The sequence below is a fragment of the Haliaeetus albicilla genome, chromosome W (genome assembly GCF_947461875.1).
Source record: "Haliaeetus albicilla chromosome W, bHalAlb1.1, whole genome shotgun sequence".
Lineage (NCBI taxonomy): Eukaryota > Metazoa > Chordata > Aves > Accipitriformes > Accipitridae > Haliaeetus > Haliaeetus albicilla.
The window spans coordinates 13,686,460-13,707,815 of NC_091515.1; the positions used below are offsets into that span (position 1 = coordinate 13,686,460).

The window sequence follows — 21,356 nt, forward strand, 5'->3', positions numbered from 1 at the left end:
TTCTTGTAAGGCTTGGCCTCCATTGGTTCAGGTGGTTCCTGCTACAGAAATTCCTATAACATGCAACTCAAATCATGGGTTACAACAATTTAAAGTTATTTCCATTACAATCTTCACCCCTGGTCCCTTTGGACCAGGCCACAGAGTTTAACATTGCAATGAACTCCTTGCCTTGCCCATGCTCCAGCTTGGACTTATCCACAGACTGCACTCCCTTAGGGATGTACCTGCTCCGCACAGAGCCTTATCTATGAGCCACAGTCTCTTCAGGGGTATACTGCTGCAGCAGAGACTTATCCAAAGATGCAGCCGCCTTGAGGTACACCTGTTCCAGCATGGCTTTATCCATGGGCCACAATGCCTTCAGAGATATACCTCCTCCAGCACAGCCTTACCCACAGCCACAGTCCCTTCAGAAGTAAACCTGCTCCAACATGGCCTTACCCATGGCTGCAGTCCCTCCAGGGTTGCACCTGCTCTGTCATAGGCTTATTCACGGCCACACACTTTGAGGTGCTCCAGCATGACCTCATGCACAGCCACTAATGCTGCAGCGTGGACTTACCCTTGGGCCACAATCCTTCAGAGGTATACCTGCTGTGGCACAGACATAACTGCAGCCACAGACACTTCAAGATGTACCTGCTCCGGCACGGGCTTATCCACAGCCACAGACGCTTCAGGGTGTCCTGTTCCCATGTGAACTCATCCACGGGTCGCAGTCCTTTCGACTCAAGTTCACACTGGAGTTCCAGCCTGTCCAGTACAGCACCACAGAAACAGCAGCGATGCCCTGGCCATCTGCCAGCCCCAGTGCATCACCACTGCTGTTATCAAAATGTTCCCAGGCACAGCAGAGTAAGATAAGCAGTACAGCACTACAGCAAGCAGCAAAAGCAAACAGCACCCGCTGATGAGCGCTAGACTCTAACATACACTAAGGCAAGCACCATGGCAAGCACAGAAGCCTGTCAATTAATAGCTAAACAGCAATAACAGCTATAAATTTGATCAAGCGCATTCAAATCAAACCTGTCATTATCTTGAACCTTTCAAGCCCTACATCAGGTGCCAAAAAGGACCATCGTGGTTTAACCCCAGCCGGCAACTAAGTACCACATGGCCGCTTTCCTGCTCCCCACCCCCCACCAGGATGGGGGAGAGAATCGGGGAAAAATAACTAAGCCTCAGGGGTTGAGATAAAGGCAGTTTAATAGGTAAAGCAAAAGCCACACACGCAAGCAAAGCAAAACAAGGAATTAATTCACTACTTCACATTGGCAGGCAGGTGTTCAGCCATCTCCAGCAAAGCAGGGCTCCATCACATGTAACAGTTACTTGGGAAGACAAATGCCATCAACCTGAATGTCCCCCCTTCCTTTTTTTTCATCCACCTTTATAGGCTGAACATGATGTCATATGGTCTGGAATATCCCTTGGGTCAGTTGGCATCTGCTGTCCCAGCTGTGTCCCCTTCCAACTTCTTGTGCACCCCCAGCCACCTCACTGGTGAGGTGGAGCAAGAAGCAGAAGAGCCCTTGACTCTGTGTGAGCACTACTCAGCAATAACAAAAACATCCCTGTGTTATCAACACTGTTTTCAGCACAAATCTAAGATGTAGCCCCATACCAGCTACTGCGAAGAAAACTAACTCTATCCCATCCAAAACCAGCACACACAGAAATAAAATTGAAAAAGTGGTACAGGAAACACAGGAAAAAGTTAAAAAAAGGGGACAGAAAACTAGATAATCAGACACATAGAAAGAAAATTTAAAAGGGGCGGGGTACAGGAAAGACAGGAAAACAATAAAAATATAGGGACAGCAAACATAATAGATGTTGACATAGAAAGAAAATGCAATATGCAATGGCATTAAGACAGACAAGAAAAAATAAAAAATAAGGATAGGGTAAAAAAAAAAAGAGGCACACATGCAAATATAATTTTTAAAGTGACAGGGTACAGGACAGACAGGAATAAGTGAAAAATATGAATAGGGAGCTTGATAAAAGTAGACAGAATGACAACTGCAAAAGCAACAAGGTTCAGGACAGACAAGAAAAAATTTAAAATTAAAAGACAGTGAATTGGTTAAAGTAGACATAATAGAAAGAAGAATTTTAAAAGCAACTTGGTAAAGGACAAGCAGGAAAAAAATTAAAAATGAAACAGAAAACTGGATAAAAGTTGACATCAAAAATTTTAAAAGCAAAGGCATTAAGGAATGACAAGAAAAAAATTCCAAAATAAGGGTAGGGTGATAGAGACATAGGAAGAAAATTTTAAAAGCGGAGGCATTAAGGGAAGAAGAAAAAGTTACAAAATAAGAACAGGCAGAAAAAAATACAGGGAGACATAGAAAGAATATTTCAAAAGTAATGGGGTACAGGACAGACAAGACAAACAGAAAAGACAGACAATGAATTGGTTAAAGTAGACACAGAAAGAAAATTTTAAAAGCTACAAGGTACAGGATAGGAAAACAAAAAATAGGGACAGCAAAGTGGATAAATGTTGGAAAATTTAAAATGTGATGGCTTCAAGGAAAGACAAGAATAAATTAAACAATAAGAACAGGGGTACACAGCACAGGAAAGAATTAAAAAATACCAATAGGGAGCTTGATAAAAGTAGACATAGAAAGAAAATTGAAGAAGCAACAGGATACGGGACAGACAGGAGATAATTAGAAAATAAAGACAGTGAACTAGATAAAAGTAGCCATAGAAACAAAATTTAAAATTGATGGAGTATAGGACAGAGAGGGGGGAGTTAAAAAATAGAGACAGGGAGTCAGATAGAGGGAGACATATAAAGAAATTTTACAGAGTGACAGGATACAAGAAACACAGAAAAAATTAAAAATAGGAACAGGGATGGGAATAGAAAGAAACATTGAAAGAAAATTTACAAAGTGGCAGAGTATGCAGAAGAACGGGATAAATTAAAAATTAGGGAAAAGGAGCCAGATAAAGGGAGTTGTTGAAAGAGAAATTAGATAGCAAAGGAGTACAAGAAATACAGGGAAGAATTTTTTTTTTTTTCAATCAAGAAAGGGAGCCAGATAGAGGGAGACATAAAAAATTTTTTAAAAGCAACTGAGTACAAGAAACATAGACAAGAATTAAAACATAGGGACAGGGAGATAGATACAGGACAACATAGAAAGAAAATGTAAAAAGTGATCGGGTACAAGAAACACAGGCATATTAAAAAAACAGGGACAGGGACATAGATAGAAGGAACCACAATAAGAAAATTTTAAAAGTGACAGGGTACAAAAAAACCACAGGAAATAATTAAAAAATAGGGACAGAGAGATAGATGGAAGGAAACATAGAAAGAAAATTTAAAAAGCAACAGGGTACAGGACAGAGAGAAGAATTAAAAAATAGAGAGAGGGAGCTGCAGAGAGAGAAACGTAGGAAAAATTAATAGGTGAAGTGGTACAGGGCAATGTTGGCAGAAGAGTAACAAGTTTCAGGGAGCCAGACAGGTAGGCGGGCCAGCAGAGAGGGAGACAGAAACAGGGACAGGCAGGGATCTGGGGCAGGGCAGCAAAGATGGACAGAGACACATGGGAGAGAACGCGTGACTCACCACAGCTTCTAGTGCCAGCAGGAGACCTTCACCACCACAACACTTCTGCCTCTGCCCCTTCCTCTTCCATAGTGCCACCTACCGAACCCTCACCCACTCTGCAGCACACAGCAGACGCCTCGATACTCCTCATCCACAAGGCTTCCTCAATACATGGTGGCTCATGCACATAGCTGACAGAGGTGCCAAGCTCCCAGCACCACATGCTGGTGGTCTGCTCTGTCAGGGACAGCTCAGAGGGATCCTTCCTCATTGCAGGAACTAGCCATTCCTTGCTGGAGGCACCTGCCAGCAAGACCCTCTTAGAGTCCTTCCTCAGCTAGTTCCCCTTCATCAGCTCCCTCAGGCAAGTTTGCCCAGGCAGCCCCCTTTACAGCTGGAGCCCCTTCACACAGCAAGGCCAGCCCCATCCTCAGCCTCACTGGCAACACCTGGGGCTGCCCCAACTCCAGCCTGTCCTGGTCTCAGCTGGGATAGAGTTAATTGTCTTCCTAGTAGCTGCTACAGCGCTGTTTTGAGTTCAGTATGCAAAGAATGTTGATAACACTGATGTTTTCAGTTGTTGCTAAGTAGTGTTTAGACTCAAGTCAAGGATTTTTCAGCTTCTCATGCCCAGCCAGTGAGAAAGCTGGAGGGGCACAAGAAGTTGTCACAGGACACAGCCAGGGCAGCTGACCCAAACTGGCCAATGGGGTATTCCATACCATGTGACATCACATCTAGTGTATAAACTGGGGGGAGTGGGGGCAGGGAATCGCCGCTCGGGGACTAGCTGGGTGTCAATCGGCGGGTGGTGAGCAATTGCACTGTGCATCATTTGTACATTCCAATCCTTTTATTACTACTGTTGTCATTTTATTAGTATTATCATTATTAGTTTCTTCTTTTTATATTCTATTAAACTGTTCTTATCTCAACCCAGTTTTACTTCTTTTTCCCAATGTAATCCCCCATCCCACTGGGTGGAGGGGGAAGTGAGTGAGCAGCTGCGTGGTGCTTAGTTGCTGGCTGAGGTTAAACCACAACACAGCCCCAGCTGGAGCCCATCGGGAACAGGGGCCATTGCCAAAGCCCCACAGCACATCACCCCCATCCTTGCACCTGTCCACATCCAGGGACACAGAGGAGGCAGGAAAAAATTATTCATTAATGCACATAAGAAATCCTGACAGTGAGTTGGCTACAAGGCTCAGTGCCCAAAGGCAGCAGGACAGAGGGACATAGAGGAGAGGTGTGGGACAGGGAGCCAGAAAACAGGACACTGAAGAAGAAAGGGGTGGGGAACAAGACAAGGGTGTAGAGAGAGGAGAGTCTGAGGGGGGGGAAATGAGAGATAGAGGAATAAATGAGAGACAGGGAGCAGGCGAGAGAGGCGGAAGGGACCAGCAGGATGAGATAAAGATAAGACAAGGGATGGGCAAAAATTCTAACATGATAGAGGAAAAGAAACATAGGCAAGAAATAAAAAACAGAAACAGGGAGCTGGATAGAGGTAGACTAGAAAGAAAATTTCAAAAAGGGACAGGGTACAAGAAACATAGGCAAGAACTAACAAATAGGGACAGGGAGATAGAAAGAGGGGGATGTAGAAAGAAAATGTATAAAAGTGACAGGGTGCAGGGCAGAGAGGGAAGAATTAAGAACTAGAGACCAAGAGATGGATAGAGGGAGACATAGAAAGAAAATTTTGAAAGCAACAGGATACAAGAATCAAAAAGTAGGTACACAGAGCTGCATAGAGGGACACGTAGGAAGGAAATCTGAAAAGTGACAGGGTACAAGAAACACAGGCAAGAAATTAAAATAAGGTCAGGGAGAGTGAGAGAGGGAAAGGTAGCAAGAAAATTTAAAAAGTGTCTCAGTTCAAGAAACATATGCAAGAATCTACAAAATAGGGATGGAGAGGTAGAAATAAAGTTTCAAAAGCAACAGGGTACAAGAAACGTAGGCAAGAATTAAAATATAGGAACAGGGAGCCTGATAGAAGGAAACTGTGGTGGATTGACCTTGGCTGGCTGATGGGTGCCCACCAAGCTGCTCTATCGCTCCCCCTCCTCAACAAGACAAGGGGAGAAAATACAATGAAAAAGTTTGTGGGTCGAGATAAGGACAAAGAGATCACTCACCAATTACTGTCACAGGCAAAACAGACTCAACTTGGGGAAATTAATTTAATGTATTGTCAATCAAAATCAGAGTAGGATAATGACAAATAAGAACAAATCTAAAAAACACCTTCCCTCCGCCCCTCTCTTTTCCTGGGCTCATCTTCACTCCTGACTTCTCTACCTCCTCCCCCCGAGTTGTCTCTGCTGCTCCTTCCTCCTCACACTCTTCTGCTCCAGCATGGGGTCCCTCCCATGGGGCCACAGGTCCTGCCAGGAGCCTGCTCCAGCATGGGCTCAACAGGGTCACAGCTTCCTTCAGGCACATCCACCTGCTCTGGCATGGAGTCCTCCATGGGCTGCAGATGGATGTCTGCTCCACCGTGGACCTCCATGGGCTGCAGGGGGACAACCTGTGTCACCATGGTCTTCACCCATGCAGCACTACAGGCTTGGGGAAGAGTGGCTGGAAAGCTGCCTGGCAGAGAAAGACCTGGGGGTGCTGGTTGACAGCCAGCTGAATATGAGCCAGCAGTGTGCCCAGGTGGCCAAGAAGGCCAACAGCATCCTGGCCTGCATCAGAAATAGTGTGGCCAGCAGGAGCAGGGAGGTGATTGTTCCCCTGTATTCCACACTGGTGAGGCCGCACCTTGAGTACTGTGTTCAGTTTTGGGCCCCTCACTACAGGAAAGACATTGAGGTGTTGGAGCATGTCCAGAGAAGGGCAACCAAGTTGGTGAGGGGCCTGGAGCACAAGTCTTATGAGGAGTGGCTGAGGGAACTGGGGTTGTTTAGTCTGCAGAAAAGGAGGCTGAGGGGAGACCTTATTGCTCTCTACAGCTACCTGAAAGGGGATTGTAGTGAGGTGGTTGCTGGTCTCTTCTGTCAGGTGGCTGGAGATAGGATGAGAGGAAATGGCCTCAAGTTGCGGCAGAGGAGGTTTAGGTTGGATATTAGGAAAAATTTCTTTACTGAAAGGGTTATCAGGTATTGGAACAGGCTGCCCAGGGAAGTGGCTGAGTCACCATCCCTGGAGGTATTCAAAAAGCACGTAGACAAGGCACTTCAGAACATGGTTTAGTGGGCATGGATGATGGTTGGACTCGATGATCTTGAAGGTCTTTTCCAACCTAAATGATTCTATGATTCACCACAGGCTGCAGGGGAATCTCTGCTCCAATGCCTGCAGCACCTCCTCTTCCTCCTTCACTGACCTTGGTGTCTGCGGGGCTGTTTCACACTCACATTTTCTCTATCGCAGCTTCTCTGCAGCACTTTTTAGCCCTTCTTAAGTATGTCATCACAGAGCTGCTACCAGCACTGCCAATAGGCTCAGCTTTCACCAGCAGCAGATCTGTCTTGGAGCTGGCTGGAACTGGCTGTGCCCAACATGGGGGCAACTCCTGGTGCCTTCTCACAGAACCCACCTGTGGCAGAAAAAGACTTAACTGCAAGGTTCAAGCAAATTATTTATTTGAACTTCACTTACAGACTCAACACACCACTATTGCAGGTTTCACAGATACAGTGGAGGAATACACTATTGCAATTCTTAAGGCAAGAGTAGTACACTATTACAACCACAAGCGATTCACAGACAACCATAAGCACACACGCGTTTACAAACTTAAAGCATAAACAATATTCACTTACCCCTCCAGGTAAGGGCTCTCTATCCCAGGGAAGCTACCTTGACCGGCGTCCCGATCAAGGAGGGGAAGGGTTTCCTTCACAAGCCAACTGTATAGTTGGAGAAGTGACTCCCCCATTTCCAACCTGAATCTTAGAGTTTTTATCCCCTGACTTGTGGAATGGTGTGTATGACTATGTCTGAGTGGATTATGATATATGCCTAAATGGATTATGTATATCTCAGTGGAGTTTCCCCTTATCTTTCCTTTGTTGGTCTGTGATTGTTTGAAGACACAAGGTTGTCATTTGAAACTGAAGCTGAAACCCTCCAGGTTTTGGGGTTTTTTGTTTTTTTTTTACCTTGCTTCCTCAGGCAACTGAATAGTGGTTGGACTGAGACTCAGGGCATACTATTTGTTAAGGGATTTCAAGGCTCAGTTCAGGTTTTCATTCTTTGAATAGCACAGCCACTGCCCTGTTTACTTTAGGGTTTATCAGACAACCCAGGGCTAAGCTGTCTACACAGCTCCCCATGAGTCGTCTCTGCAGAGAGACAGGGCCTCAAGGCAATCCAAGGCTGGGTCACTTTTGTAACCCCCCCCATGAGTCGCCTGTGTGCACTAGACATGGTGAAACTCGTTTGTGAACTATGAGCCGGACAATCCACACGCCATCCCTGCAGCCTCTGCCCCGCCCTGGGGCCTGCTAGCAAAACCTTGCCACGTAAACCCAATACAACAGTGATCAGCTGCAAGGCAGAGGTGGGGGGATTGAAAAATATGCAAAGGGAGCCACAGAAAGAGAGGCAGAGGGGAAAAAAATAGCAATGGGCTACAGGCCAGAGAGGAGGAAGGGAGAGGTAACTAGATGGACAGAGATGGAGAAAAACAAGGATTAGTGATGGGCCACATGGCACAGAGGGAGGAATTAAAAAAGGAGACACTGAGATGGACAGAGAGAGACTGAGAAATACCAAGAAAACTCGATGAGCTAAAGGGGAGAGGGAGAGGAATTAAAGAATAGGGACAGTCAGCCAGACAGAGAGAGAACAGTAAAGGGGGAAATGGGATATGGGATGGAGAGGGTAGAAATTAAAACATAGTTTCCTGGTTTTGGCTGGGATAGAGTTAATTTTCTTTCTAGTAGCTGGTATAGCGTTATGTTTTGGATTCACTATGAGAATAATGTGAATAACACACTGATGTTTTCAGTTGTTGCTAAGTAGCATTTATACTAAGTCAAGGATTTTTCAGTTTCTCATGCCCAGCCAGCAAGAAGACTGGAGGGGCAGAAGAAGTTGAGAGGGGACACAGCCAGGGCAGCTGACCCAAACTGGCCCAAGGGATATTCCATACCATGTGTCATCATGCCTAGTACTTAAGCTGGGGGGATTTGGCCTGGGGGTGGGGTTCTGTGGCAGTACACTCTCCACAGCAGGAAACGAAACTTCTCCAGCCAGGTAGAAGAGAAAAAAAAAACAAACCCTAGAGGCCGCTGTAGGGTTTAGGGTTATTCCATGCGGGGCCCGGACGACAGGACACCAATATGATGATTAAAGTCGCCAGTTTATTGAGCCTAGCTGATCATTCTTATACAATTCTCTAAGTTGCCCAGAAGCTCCGATTGGCTGCTGCATGCAAGCATTTGGTGTCCATGCGCACAAACATAAAATGTGATTGGTTATATCGATACTGTCCACGCATATAAACATAAGATACAGTTAGTTATACTCACTCTGTACACGCGCATAAACACAGGACATAATTGGCTATATTAACTACAGCATGCGAAACTCGTCTCAGTCCAATTGTCCAAGATAAGCCCCTGAATTGAGGTTGTTTGTGCCAAGTTCCCTTTATCGTGGAATGTGCACCTGTGTTTTTCTAACTGGGCTCTTTCTTTTTCTATCTTCTTGTTTATTCTGTTCAAGGCCTTCTAAAGGCATCTGGAATGCTCTTGTGACCATGAGCTACTTTCAGGCCCAGTAACTAAGTTCCCTATAATTGAACCCTACAGCCGCAGGTTGAAAGTTGAACAGACCAATCAAGATGTGCCAGGTTGTTGTGGGTTGACCCTGGCTGGACGCCAGGTGCCCACCAAAGCCGTTCTATCACTCCCCCTCCTCAGCTGGACAGGGAAGAGAAAAATATAACAAAGAGCTTGTGGGTCGAGATAAGGACAGGAGAGATCACTCACCAATTACCATCACAGGCAAAACAGACTCAACTTGGGGAAAATAAACTCAATTTATTACCAATCAACCAGAGCAGGGTAATGAGAAATAAAACCAAATCTCAGAACACCTTCCCTCCACCCCTCCCTTCTTCCCAGGCACAACTTCACTCCCGGATTCTCTACCAAACCCCCCCAGCGGCGCAGGGGGACGGGGAATGGGGTTTATGGTCAGTTCATCACACGTTGTCTCTGCCGCTTCATCATCCTTAGGGGCAGGACTCATCACACTCTTCCCCTGCTCCAGCGTGGGGTCCCTCCCACGGGAGACAGTCCTCCACGAACTTCTCTAACGTGGGTCCTTCCCACAGATTGCAGTTCTTCCCAAACTGCTCCAGCATGGGTCCCTTCCACAGCATGCAGTCCTTCAGGAGCACACTGCTCCAGCGCGGGCTTCCCACAGGGTCACAAGTCCTGCCAGAAAACCTGCTCCAACATGGGCTCCTCTCTCCACAGATCCGCAGGTCCTGCCAGGAGCCTGCTCCAGCGTGGGCTTCCCACGGGGTCACAGCCTCCTTTGGGCACCCACCTGCTCCAGCGTGGGGTCCTCCACGGGCTGCAGGTGGATATCTGCTCCACCATGGACCTCTATGGGGTGCAGGGGGACAGCCTGCCTCACCATGGTCTTCACCACGGGCTGCAGGGGAATCTCCACTCCGGCGCCTGGAGCATCTCCTCCCCCTCCTTCTTCACTGACCTTGGTGTCTGCAGGGTTGTTTCTCTTACATGTTCTCACTCTCTCTCCGGCTGCCGTTTCTGTCCATCTCAGCAACTTTTTTTTCTTCTTAAAAATGTTATCACAGAGGCATTACCACTATCACTGATTGGCTCGGCCTTGGCCAGCAGCGGGTCCATCTTAGAGCCGGCTGGTATTGGCTCTGTCAGCCACGGGAAGCTTCCAGCAGCTTCTTACAGAAGCCACCCCTGTAACCCCCCACACTACCAAAACCTTGCCACGCAAAGCCAATACACAGGTACACTGAGGTGACCTTCTTGGCCAATAGGGATTAAATGACCACAGATCAGATTCGACAAGGGTATAAACGGGGTCCCGCCAGAGGACGTGTTGGAATCAGTCCTCCTCGGAGCAGCGGGTCTGCAGTCGGGGACTCCCCCTCGGGTCGGGGCACTGCCCGAGGTAACTCCTCGAGGGAGAGAGCCCTCATCTTTTAGGTGAGTAATATGCGCATTTTGAGTCATCACTTTTAAGGAGTCTTAAGTTGGCTGTGTAGTACTAATTCCCCTTACATCATTGAGCCTGTGATTTACTAATGTTATTGGAGTTCTAACTGACTTTTTACTGAAGAATAAATCTGACTTTTAATACCTATTGGATTTGATTGTGCGTGCCTCCGTAACAGGATCTCTGCTCAGGAACTAACTGGGCATCGGTCAGCAAGTGGTGAGCAATTGCATTGTGCATCACTTGTTTTGTATATTCCAATTCTTTTGTTATTATTATTGTCATTTTATTACTGTTATTATTATCATTATTATTTTCTTCCTTTCTGTCCTATTAAACTGTTCTTATTTTAACCCACGAGTTTTACTTTTTTTTTTCCCAATTCTCTCCCACTGGGTGGGGGGGCAAGCGAGCGAGCAGCTGCGTGGTGCTTAGTTGCTGGCTGGGTTAAACCACGACACATAGAGACAGGGACCTGGAGCGAGAGAATCTAAGAAAGAAAAAGTATACCTAGAATACAGGGCAGAGAAAGAGGAATTTAAAAATAGAGGCACAGCTCCAGATAGAGAGAACTGGGGGAGGGGCAAAGGGCTAAAGGGCAAAGAGGGAGGAATTTTAAAAATTGGGATAGGAAGACAGATAGATGGAGAAAGACAAAAATAGTGATTGGCTGCAGGACAGAGAGAGAGGATTAAAAAGAGAGGGACAGGGAACAGGACAGAAGTGCAGAGAGAAAAAGAAAACAGAGGTAGAACAACAGAGAAAGAGAGGGACTTGGATAAAGAAAGAGGGAGAGGTGCAGGGAAACAAAAAAATTACAGCAATGAGAGAAGGGGGAGGGTGCAGGGAGAGACCAGGATGCAGTTAGAGAGGCAACATGGCCCCAACGGTCCAGGACTCACTGCAGCTCCCGCTCTTGGAGCTGCTGGGAGAATTTGACAGTTCAGACACGTCTCTCCCCCCTGCCCTTCCTCCTCTGTAGCTCTGGTCACTTGACTGTCATCCACCTAAAAGCATAAATTGGTGTCTTACAGCTCTTACAATATGAGGCTTCCCAGATACATAGCCTCACATGCGCACATACTACATGGCTGTAGTGTGCTTTTGGTTATGTGTACAGACCCTGCCATGCACATTGGTGATCAGATCTGCTGACGACTACACTAAGAGGGATCCTTCCTGACCTGGAGAGGCAGGCTGTCTCCTGTCTGCAGCTGGAGGCAGCTGCCAGCTGGATCCCCTTTATTTTATTCTTCAGCTGCTTTACCTTTCTCTGGCCTCTCCAGCTTCAGCCACTGCAGCTCCTGTCCACAGCCAGTAAGTACTCCAGCTGTCCCTTTTCACCCATGCCACTAAGAGAATGAGGCCAAAGGCAACCCACACAAACCTGAGCCAGAGGCAGTCAACAACATCCCCGGAGAGGAACCAACAACCGAGTCCTCAGTGCTGCCTCTGGGAGAGGGAAAGAACAAGCAACTGTTATCCACAGTGATGACTGTAGTTCTCCTCAGGCACGAACCCCTCCTTCTGCAGGAGCTTCTGGAGACACCATTCTTTCCCTGAACTAATGCTAACAGCACCTGCATTTATGGTGCAATAAAACATACTTAAGGACCAGCTTGCCGCCGTGAGGACAGGATTTAGGGGCAGTCTGTGGCTACGGGACAGGCTTCAGGGGAGATGCTGGAGTTGGGGGGCAGCTGCATGGGGTGAGCAGGGCAGGAGGAGTTTTGTTGAGTTGGGGAGGCACCCAGTGCCTTTTCCAAGGGGGTGGGAAGGCCTCCAGGTACCCAGGGAGAGGGGGTGGGGCACAGCCATCTGCCCCTTTTCCTGTTTCCTCTCCACCAGCTGTCAGAAAATCCCTGGGAGCCACCCTGGTGGGGCCTAACTCCAACTGACCATATGCCTGTCAGTGAGAAACATCCTTGCACCTCTTTGGCACCCTCATGAAGGTTTGCCCCAGCAGCACCATCCCCTAGGGCTGCAGTCCTTTTACACAGAGAGACTATCACCATCAGCTTCACTGGCCCCACCCGAGGCTCCTGTAGACCCAGCCCACAGCTGCAGCCATCGCTGTAAGAGACTGAATTGTTATCCTGAACCATTTGCCTCAAAGATTGTTAGGTGTGAGGGACTGGACCATCATCTCAAGGAACTGTGAACTGCTTATCTCTAGCCCTTTGTCTCTAAGATGGCCTGTTTAAGCAGGACACTCCTCTGTCCATAAGGATGATTACCAGGCCATTGAGGCATCCAGGGGAGGAAATGGGCTGGAGCTGATCTGGTGTTGATCACACGAAGGTCCTGTGATAAACAAAACCTGCAGCGCATGACATCATCGAAATATGCCCTATAAAAACCCGTAGAGACAAGCTGTGGGGGCCTTCTTCACCACGAAAGAATTGAAGATTGAGGACCAACGGGACGCCGCTGGATCCGTGGTAGTGACCGTCCTTGCAACTCCCACCACTGACTGCTTGCCTGAGGACCAACGGGACGCCTCTGGATCCATGGAGGTGACTATCCTAGCAATCCTATCGCGACTGCTTGCTTAATTTCTACCTTTTCTTCCATTCTATCCTATCACCACCATTTTCCACTTTTGATACTTTTGATAATAAAAGCTCTTTTGACTATATGGCATTTGACCTCGTTTGTGTCTTAATCTCGCTCTTGGGATCATATCAAAACCTTCCCCGACATTGGATCGGGACAATCGCCCCTTACACCCACTATGTAACCTGCTCCCTTGGACTCTCTGACAGCCACTCACCAGGTGCAAAGGAGACAGCAAGTGTTTATTCGTTAATGCATGTATGTCCCAGGAGTGAGTCTGCTATGGATCTCGGTGCCTGTACACTCACCCTTCCCCTGGGACAACTCGGCAGTCATTACTGGAGCAGCAGATACAGAAAACTACAGTGATGGGGAGCAGGGCTGAGGAACAGAAAGAGAAAAATAAAATGAGGTATAAAGGCTGAGGAGCAGAGAAAGAAAGGTACAGGGAGAAGGACAGTGAGATGGAGAAGTCCATAAAAAAGGGATGAGGAGCCCTGCAGGGACATGGTGGCAGAAGAACAGTGTCAGGGAGCAGGACAGAGGGAAAGAGAGAGAAAATTATGAGCGGGGAGCAGAACAGACAGATTGAGAGATAAATTGAATGAGAGGAATGAGGGAGGGAGGGAGATAAGACAAGGAACAAACCAGATGGACTGAGAAAAAAGAGAGACACAGATCAGGACAAAGAGGGGGGTGGGGGGAAACCAGTGATGGGCTGCAGGATGAGAAAAAAGGTCACGGAGCAGGACAGAGGGGAATAATAGGACAGTGAGCTGGGCAGAGGAATATAGCAAGAAACAATGGGACAGGCAGTGGCATGGAGATATACAGACAAAAAGTTAGGTGGAGGATGGAGGACAGAGAATAAGAGAAAAGGGACAGGGAGCAGGGCAGAGATCGAGAAAAACACATTAGAGACAGAGAGAGGCAGAGAGTGACAGGACCAAGGCAGAGAGATGGAGAAAGAAAAAAATATAGTGATGGGTAGCAGGCCAGAGGGACAAGGAAAGACAGGAGGAAGGACAGAGGGATATAGAAAACAGGTGAGGGTTAGGGAGCCAGAAAGCAGGCTACTGCGAAAGAGAGAGGGACAAGGAACAGGACGCTGGGATAGAGAGCCAACAAGAGCAACAGAGACAATGCCAGAGAGATGGAGCACAAGAGAAAAAACAGGGACAGAGAGTGAGACAGAGAGGTGAAGCAATGGATAATAGGGACAGAGAGCAAGACAGAGGGTCAGAGAGAGTAAGAGATGAACAGGAAGGAAGGTGGGGACAGTAAGACACAGAATGGGGAAAAAAAAAACAGTGACAGTGAACAAGACAAAGGGGGCTAGAGAGAGAAAGAGAAGGAAGGAAGGGGGAGAGAGGGGGGGGGGAGGGGGACAAAGCAGCACATGCAGGTGCAGAGAGGAAAACACCAGGAAACAGGCCAGAGAAATTGTGAGGGGAAAAGAAACACATGCTGATCAGGACAAAGAGATGGAAAAGGAAAAAACAGTGATGGGCTGCAGGACAGAGACAGAGGGTGAAAAAAAGAGGGAGAGGGGGCAAGACACAAGAATAGAGAGGAGAGTGTGAGAGACTGAATTGTTATCTTGAGCTGTTTGTCTCAAAGATTGTTAGGTGTGAGAGACTTCACAAGCCATTCATCTCAAGAACTGTGGACTGCTTATCTCGAGCCCTTTGTCTCAGAGATGGCCTGTCTAAGCAGGACATTCCTCTGTCCATAAGGACAATTACTAGGCCACTGAGGCATTCAGGAGAGGAAACAGGCTGAAGCCAACAAGCATGTAAGAATGTGGAGGCTACCATTCTCACAGAAACTGTAGTCTTTGAGATAAGATACTGGTTTCTGGTGTTGATCACGCAAAGGTCGTGTGATAGACGAAACCTGCAGTGTGTGAACAGTGCATGAACAATACATATGTGCATACCTCATCAAAATATGCCCTATAAAAAAACATGGAGACAAGCCGTGGTGTGCACCCACCACCGAAGAATTGAAGACTGAGGACCAACGGGACGCTGCTGGATCCATGGTGGTGACTATCCTTGCAACTCTATCCCGACTGCTTGCTTGATTTCTGCCTTTTCTTCCATTCCATCCTATCACTACTATTTTCTACTTTTGATACTTTTGATAATAAAAACTCTTTTGGGTATATGGCATTTGACCTCATTTGTGTCTTAATCTCGCTCTTGGGATCATATTGAAACCTTCCCCGACATTGGATTGGGACAGAGAGGTACAGGGAAGCAAAAAAAACCCAAAACAAAACACAGCAGTGTGGGAAAGAGAGGGAACCAAGGGAGGGGCAGGGAGGGACCAGGACACACAAGAGGGTCGACAGGGCCCCGAGGGCCCAGGACTCACCACAGCTCTTGCTCTTGGCGCTGCCGGGAGGATTTGATAGTTCAGATGCTTCTTTCTCCTTCTCTCCTCCCTTCCTCTTCTGTAACTCCGGCTGCTTGGCTGTCCTGCACCTAAGAGGATATGTTGGTGTCTCACAGCTCTTATGAGATGAAGCTTCCTAGACACGTAGCCTCACTTGCTCATGTACTACATGGCTGTACCATGCTGTTGGTGATGTATACAGACCCTGTGGCACACATTGGTGGTCTGGCCTGCTGCAGACTACAAAGAGGGATCCTTCCTTACCCAGAGAGGCAGCCTCTCTCTTGTCTGCAGCAGGACTCAGCTGCCAGCTGGATGGCCTTCAGTTTCTTCTTCTTTACCTTTCTCTGGCCTCTTCAGCTTCAGCCACGGCAGCTCTTGTCCATAGCCAGTAAGTGCTACACCTGTCCCTTTTCGCTCCCATGCCATGAGAAGAGCGAGGCCAGGCAGAGACAACCCATGTAAGCCTGAGGCAAGTGCCATCAATGGCATCCCCAAGGGAGGGATGGACAACCACATCCTCAGCATGGCCTCTGGGAGAGGGAAAGAAACAGCAGTGACCATTATTACTGTAGCTTGCTCCAGCCAATTCCCCTCCTTCCCTGGGGGGTTCTGAAGACACATCAAGGGCCAGCTTGCCACCATCACAACAGGGCTTGGGGAGGCCTGGGACTACGGGACAGGCTTCAGGGGAGGTGCTGGAGCTGGAGGCGAGCAGGGCAGGGGGAGAATCAAGGGGAGCTCTGGCAAGCTGGAAAGGCATCCGGTGTCTGCACCTGGAGGTGGTGCCTGCCTGCTTCCCCTCTTCCCTTCTATCAGCTCTCGGGTAACTCCCTGGGGCTGCTCTGACGTGGCTTGCCTCCAGCAGACCCAAAGCCTGCCACAGCGGGCAGTTTGAAGCTTCCCATCCTGCCAGTCCCAAGCAGCCAGTCGGCAGGAGACACCCCCGCACCCAGCTAAGGGGCTCTATCACCTCACTGGTGGCCTCAGCCCTCCACCACCACCGACAGGACCTGCGCCCGGCACGCCACAATGCTGGTCCCAGGGGCCACGCATACACCGGCCACCAACAGCGCACCGGAGCATGCGAACACCAGGCTGCAGTATCGCATTTTGCCCACGAGGCGGTGGTGGCGCTGCTGCGTGCCTGTGCAGTGCCAGCGCCGCAGTACCGCACTTCGGCCACGAGGCGGCAGCAGCAGCGAGCACCTGACGGTTGGCGCATGCCCAGGGGCAGCACTGGTGCTGCAGTCCGTGCTTCGCGTGCCGAGCGCGCACTGACACCGCGCACGTGGGGCAGCAGCAGCATTTCCCTACCGGGAGGCAGCAACGAGCGAGGCAGCGCCACCCCGCAAGCACCGCAGTATTGCATTGCAGTTACCGGAGGACGGCAGTGAGGAACACGGGGCGCCACCACGCATGTGTCACACCTGAGCAGCAGTACCGAATTTTGGTCGCTGGGCAGCAGCATCCCCTTAATGATCCTTTTCTGAGCATCAGCTGGATGAGAAATGACTGACATCTCAGCCCAGTTTATACCATCCAAAGACGTTAACTACTTACTGGGAGTACAAGGCTTGCATTTCCCTGCCCTTTTCCTACTCGCAGCCCAGGCAGTAATATTCATTGCTGCTGTACCAAAAAGCATCCAAGTGGCTCGAGCATTTCATTCCTTTGCATTTGACAGCTTTAAAAGTCTTGTGGTTGTTTCTGTCCATGCTGAGGAGCAGCAGCACAGGGAACCTGTGGAACAGGAGGGTTTTTGCCCCAGAATAAGCCCCAGGGATTGCTGTATCAGTCTGCATGTGGCATCAGGGTTGTGGGAGTGACAGCAGCAAGTCAACAGATGCTGGTGAGAGATTTAAAAAAAATAAAGCAACACAGATGACATCCTGAAGGCAGTCCAGAAGAGATCGAAAGCTGCTTTGTGTGAGAGGGGCAGCTCTGTTTAGCAGGAAATGGCACTTCCAAGCAGACCAGATGCAAGTGCCCAATCTGCAAATGAGTGATATGCTGGTGATGCTTGGGCTGTGTTGTGGTGCTTGCACATTTCCTCACCTCTGTGCTATCAGCACTCTACTCTCCTAACCCTGCATACACACAAGACTTCCTGTGCGGGGCTTGTCACTTAGGTAAGAGACACTGCACGGTGTTACTTACCACCCTGCCCTCCAGCATGCAAAGTAATTAGACATGAAGCAGGGAAAGCAAAGAGGCATGTTGGTATATTAGATGTCCTTAGCAGATGACCATAGAGCCCTGGAGGTTCCATCTTTGCTCTGTACAAGAGTGTAGCTCTGCACTCTTTGCCACTCCCTGCCAGCAAGCGTCACAGTTGCACTTTACTGCCTGCAGCACGTGATACTTAGTAGGCTGGATAGGCTGTTCTGCCAATGTGTCGGGTGAGCATCTCAGTTCCTTTGGCTGCCTAATTTGCCTCCTTAAAACAAACACTTCAACACCCAGTTTCTTTAATTCAGACCCCTCTAAAGATCTGGCCTGCAAGCCATTTTCAGCTAGCAACACAGTTGAAATACAGTGCTGGTAGAAATCTAGCTGTCATCGTGCTTTGATATCAAAAGGCTTTTGCAGAACCCCTGATTGTTTTGGCATCAAGACTGCAAGGCAAGAAATACGCGTCTCCCTGAACAAGCAAGACACCTGCCAAAAAGCTGTGCACAGTGATACATGGCTGCCTGTGACTGACACCTTTTTCTGCTAAAATGGTTCCCTTGTGAAGAGCCATTGACAGTGCAGAAAGTACCTCGGCTTACACTGCACAGGGTCCCTAGAGAACAGCATCTTAGTCTGACTGAAGCATGCGGCAGCCTGTTTTCATCCCAACCCCTTGCCCTTGAGAAAGTGGCTGCCTGTAGCAGAACCCTAACCCTACCCCCTAACCCTACCCCTAACGCCTAACCATACAGTTCCCCAGAGCTAGGGTTCTGCTGGGGCTAGGGTTCCCCCGGCGCTAGGGTCACAGCACGCTAGGGGTCCCCAACGCTAGGGTTAGGGCTGTTTAGGGCTGTGGTTAGGGGTCCTCAGGATTAGGGTTAGGGTGCGCTAGGGTTCCCTGGGGCTAGGTGACCTTGGGGATAGGGTTAGGGTGGGCTAGAGTTCCTCAGCATTAGGGTTAGGGCGGGCTAGGTTTCCCCAGGGCTAAGGGTCCTCGGGGTTACGGTTAGGGTTAGGGCAGGCTAGGTTTCCCAGGGGCTACGTTTAGGGCCAGCTAGTGCTCCCTGGAGCTAGGATTCCTTGGGGTTAGAGTGGGCTAGGGTTCCCCGGGCCTAGGTGTTTTCAGGGTTAGAGTTAGGGCGGGCTAGGGTTCCCTGGGGCTAGGGGTCCTCGGGGTTAGGGTTAGGGCAGGCTAGGGTTCCCCGGGGCTGGGTTTAGGTCAGGCTAGGGTTCCCTGGCTGGGGCTCGGGGTCCTCAGGGTTAGTGTTAAGGCAGGCTAGAGTTTCCCGGGCCTAGGCGTCATTGGGGCTGGGGTTATGGCAGGCTAGGGTTCCTCAGCATTAGGGTTAGGGTGGGCCAGGGTTCCCCGTGGCTAGGGGTCCTCAGGGCTAGGGTTAGGGTGGGCTAGGTTTCCCCGGGCCTAGGGTTCCAGTGGGCTATGTTTCACTGGGGCTAGGAGTCCTCCAGGCTAGGTTTCCCCAGGGCTAGGAGTCCTCGTGGTTAGGGCAGGCTAGGTTTCCCCGGTGCTAGGTGTCCTCAGGGTTAGCATTAGGGCGGGCTTGCGTTCCCCAAGGCTAGGGGTCCTCGGGGCTAGTGTTAGGGTGGGCTAGGGTTCCCTGGGCCTAGGCATCCTCGGGGCTAGGGTTTGGGCGGGTTAGGGTTCCTTGGCATTAGGGTTAGGACTGGCCAGGTTTCCCCAGGGCTAAGTGTCCCCAGGGCTAGTGCCAGGGAAGGCTATGTTTCCCCATGGCTAGGGATCCTCAGTGTTAGGGTTAGTGCGGGATAGGGTTCCCTGGGGCTAGGGGTGTTCGGGGTTAGGTTTAAGGCAGGCTAGGTTTCCCCAGAGCTAGGGGTTCCTGGGACTGGGGTTAGGGTTAGGGTGGGCTATGGTTCCCTAGGCCTCGACGTCCTTAGGGTTAAGGTTAGGGTGGGCTAAGGTTCTCTGGTGCGGCGGAGGATCCACAGGGGACATCACACACAGACCAATGTGATCAAGTGAAGCCCATTTACTACAACTTTCAGCACAGTTATATACCCTATGCGCTTATGCACGCGCCTTATACAATGCTTTGATTGGTACAATATCCCGTTTCACGCGACACTATCTTATCCTTTATTGGCTGCTCAAGCTTCTTCACGAGGCATCTTGTGGTTGCTTATCTCGTTCTTCGGCATCCAGGAGTTGTTTGTCAGGCTCTTCTTATCTTCCTTTTTCCCCAGCGTACAAGGACACAGCGTCCTTGTCTGCTCCAGCACTTTGTAAACTTATGCTTCGTTCCCAGCTAAAGGCTGGATTGCTCACATGCCCTCGCCCAGCCAAGAAATCCTCAACAATTCCCCCTTTTTGTTTTTGAGCAATCCAGGCTTGCTTAATAACTTGGGATGCCATTTTTCTCAATAAGCTAAACAAGGTAAAATTATTACAATAGCTAAAATCACAATAACTACAACAATGCCCATAATTCTTTGAGCCAACCCGTTCCCCCTAATGACCCGAACCATGAGGACTATGAGGAAGATGAACCATCCATACATTCTTGTGCTGTCTTGCTCCGCGAACTCAGCCCAGCAATCGGTAGGTGCCAGCTTTCCGTGGGCGTCCCCACAGAGGCAACGATGGCCTCACCGTACACCAGCCCGATGCTCTTTGGAAAATCCCGGTATTTATACATTTGCAGAGGAACGGATTTCAGCACACGTGGCCAGCAGGTGCCAAAATCCGCCTCAGTTGCAACCTATGACGCATGTGCTCGCTGGCCAGGCGCGCTGCACGAGTCATAGCCATCCTGTCTATTGGCTCATGGGCTTTGTGATGCGGTTACAATGCACAGAGAATCTTGACCTGTTATGTTAGCCAAGGTGACCTATACGTTAGTTTTTGGCTGAGGTGGTATTCATATTGCCGCACCATCTAGGACGTTCCAGATGATGATGGTCGTACAAATCGAGCGGGAGTCTGTCGTGGGCCTGTATCTGTGGAAACACAATCATAACCTCGTTCCCAGGTTATTAATGGAAATAGACCTTACCCCTAATTTTGGCTTTAGCTAACTTTTATGTTTACCCCACACTGTCTTCCCGTAATCACACTATGTTTAACCAAATTATGCTTAACACACTTCTTACCTAATGCAAGTTCTATATACAATAAAGCACGCTGTCCTAAGTCTTCTACAAGCGATAAATCATATACTTCCTTATAATGCCTTAGCCAAAAACCTCTCTTAAGGACTCAATGTCCGCTAGTCCTCTAAAGTGTAATACTCTGTTAGTCGGAATCTGTCGGATCAGTGGCTCCAGCACCCGCTGGTACCGTGCCAGTTGCCGTTGGGACAATTCCAGGTCCAGCATCAGTGCGAAGCCATGGCTTGACACACTTAGCTGGAATCCAGCGAATGCCTCGATCTGTAAGCAAACACATATACCGTCTCCCAGTAAGTTTTACTTCTGCAGGTCCGCACCATTGCCC

The 21,356-nt window shown here is 49.0% G+C and overlaps 1 long non-coding RNA gene across 2 annotated transcripts; it reads right to left on the reverse strand.

Annotated features, from left to right (window-relative positions):
* Positions 1-692: 692 nt before the first annotated feature.
* LOC138683386 (uncharacterized) lies at positions 693-16,226 on the reverse strand. 2 transcript variants are annotated; one of them, XR_011322951.1, is made up of 3 exons: positions 11,941-12,822; positions 1,395-1,506; positions 693-801 (listed from the first exon to the last, which is right to left on the reverse strand). It is a non-coding gene; the product is annotated as an uncharacterized lncRNA (long non-coding RNA). The 2 variants fall into 2 exon arrangements; XR_011322950.1 differs by lacking the exon at positions 693-801 and adding an exon at positions 15,692-16,226 and having other exon boundaries at positions 1,200-1,506; positions 11,941-12,208.
* Between the last annotated feature and the right edge of the window lie 5,130 nt (positions 16,227-21,356).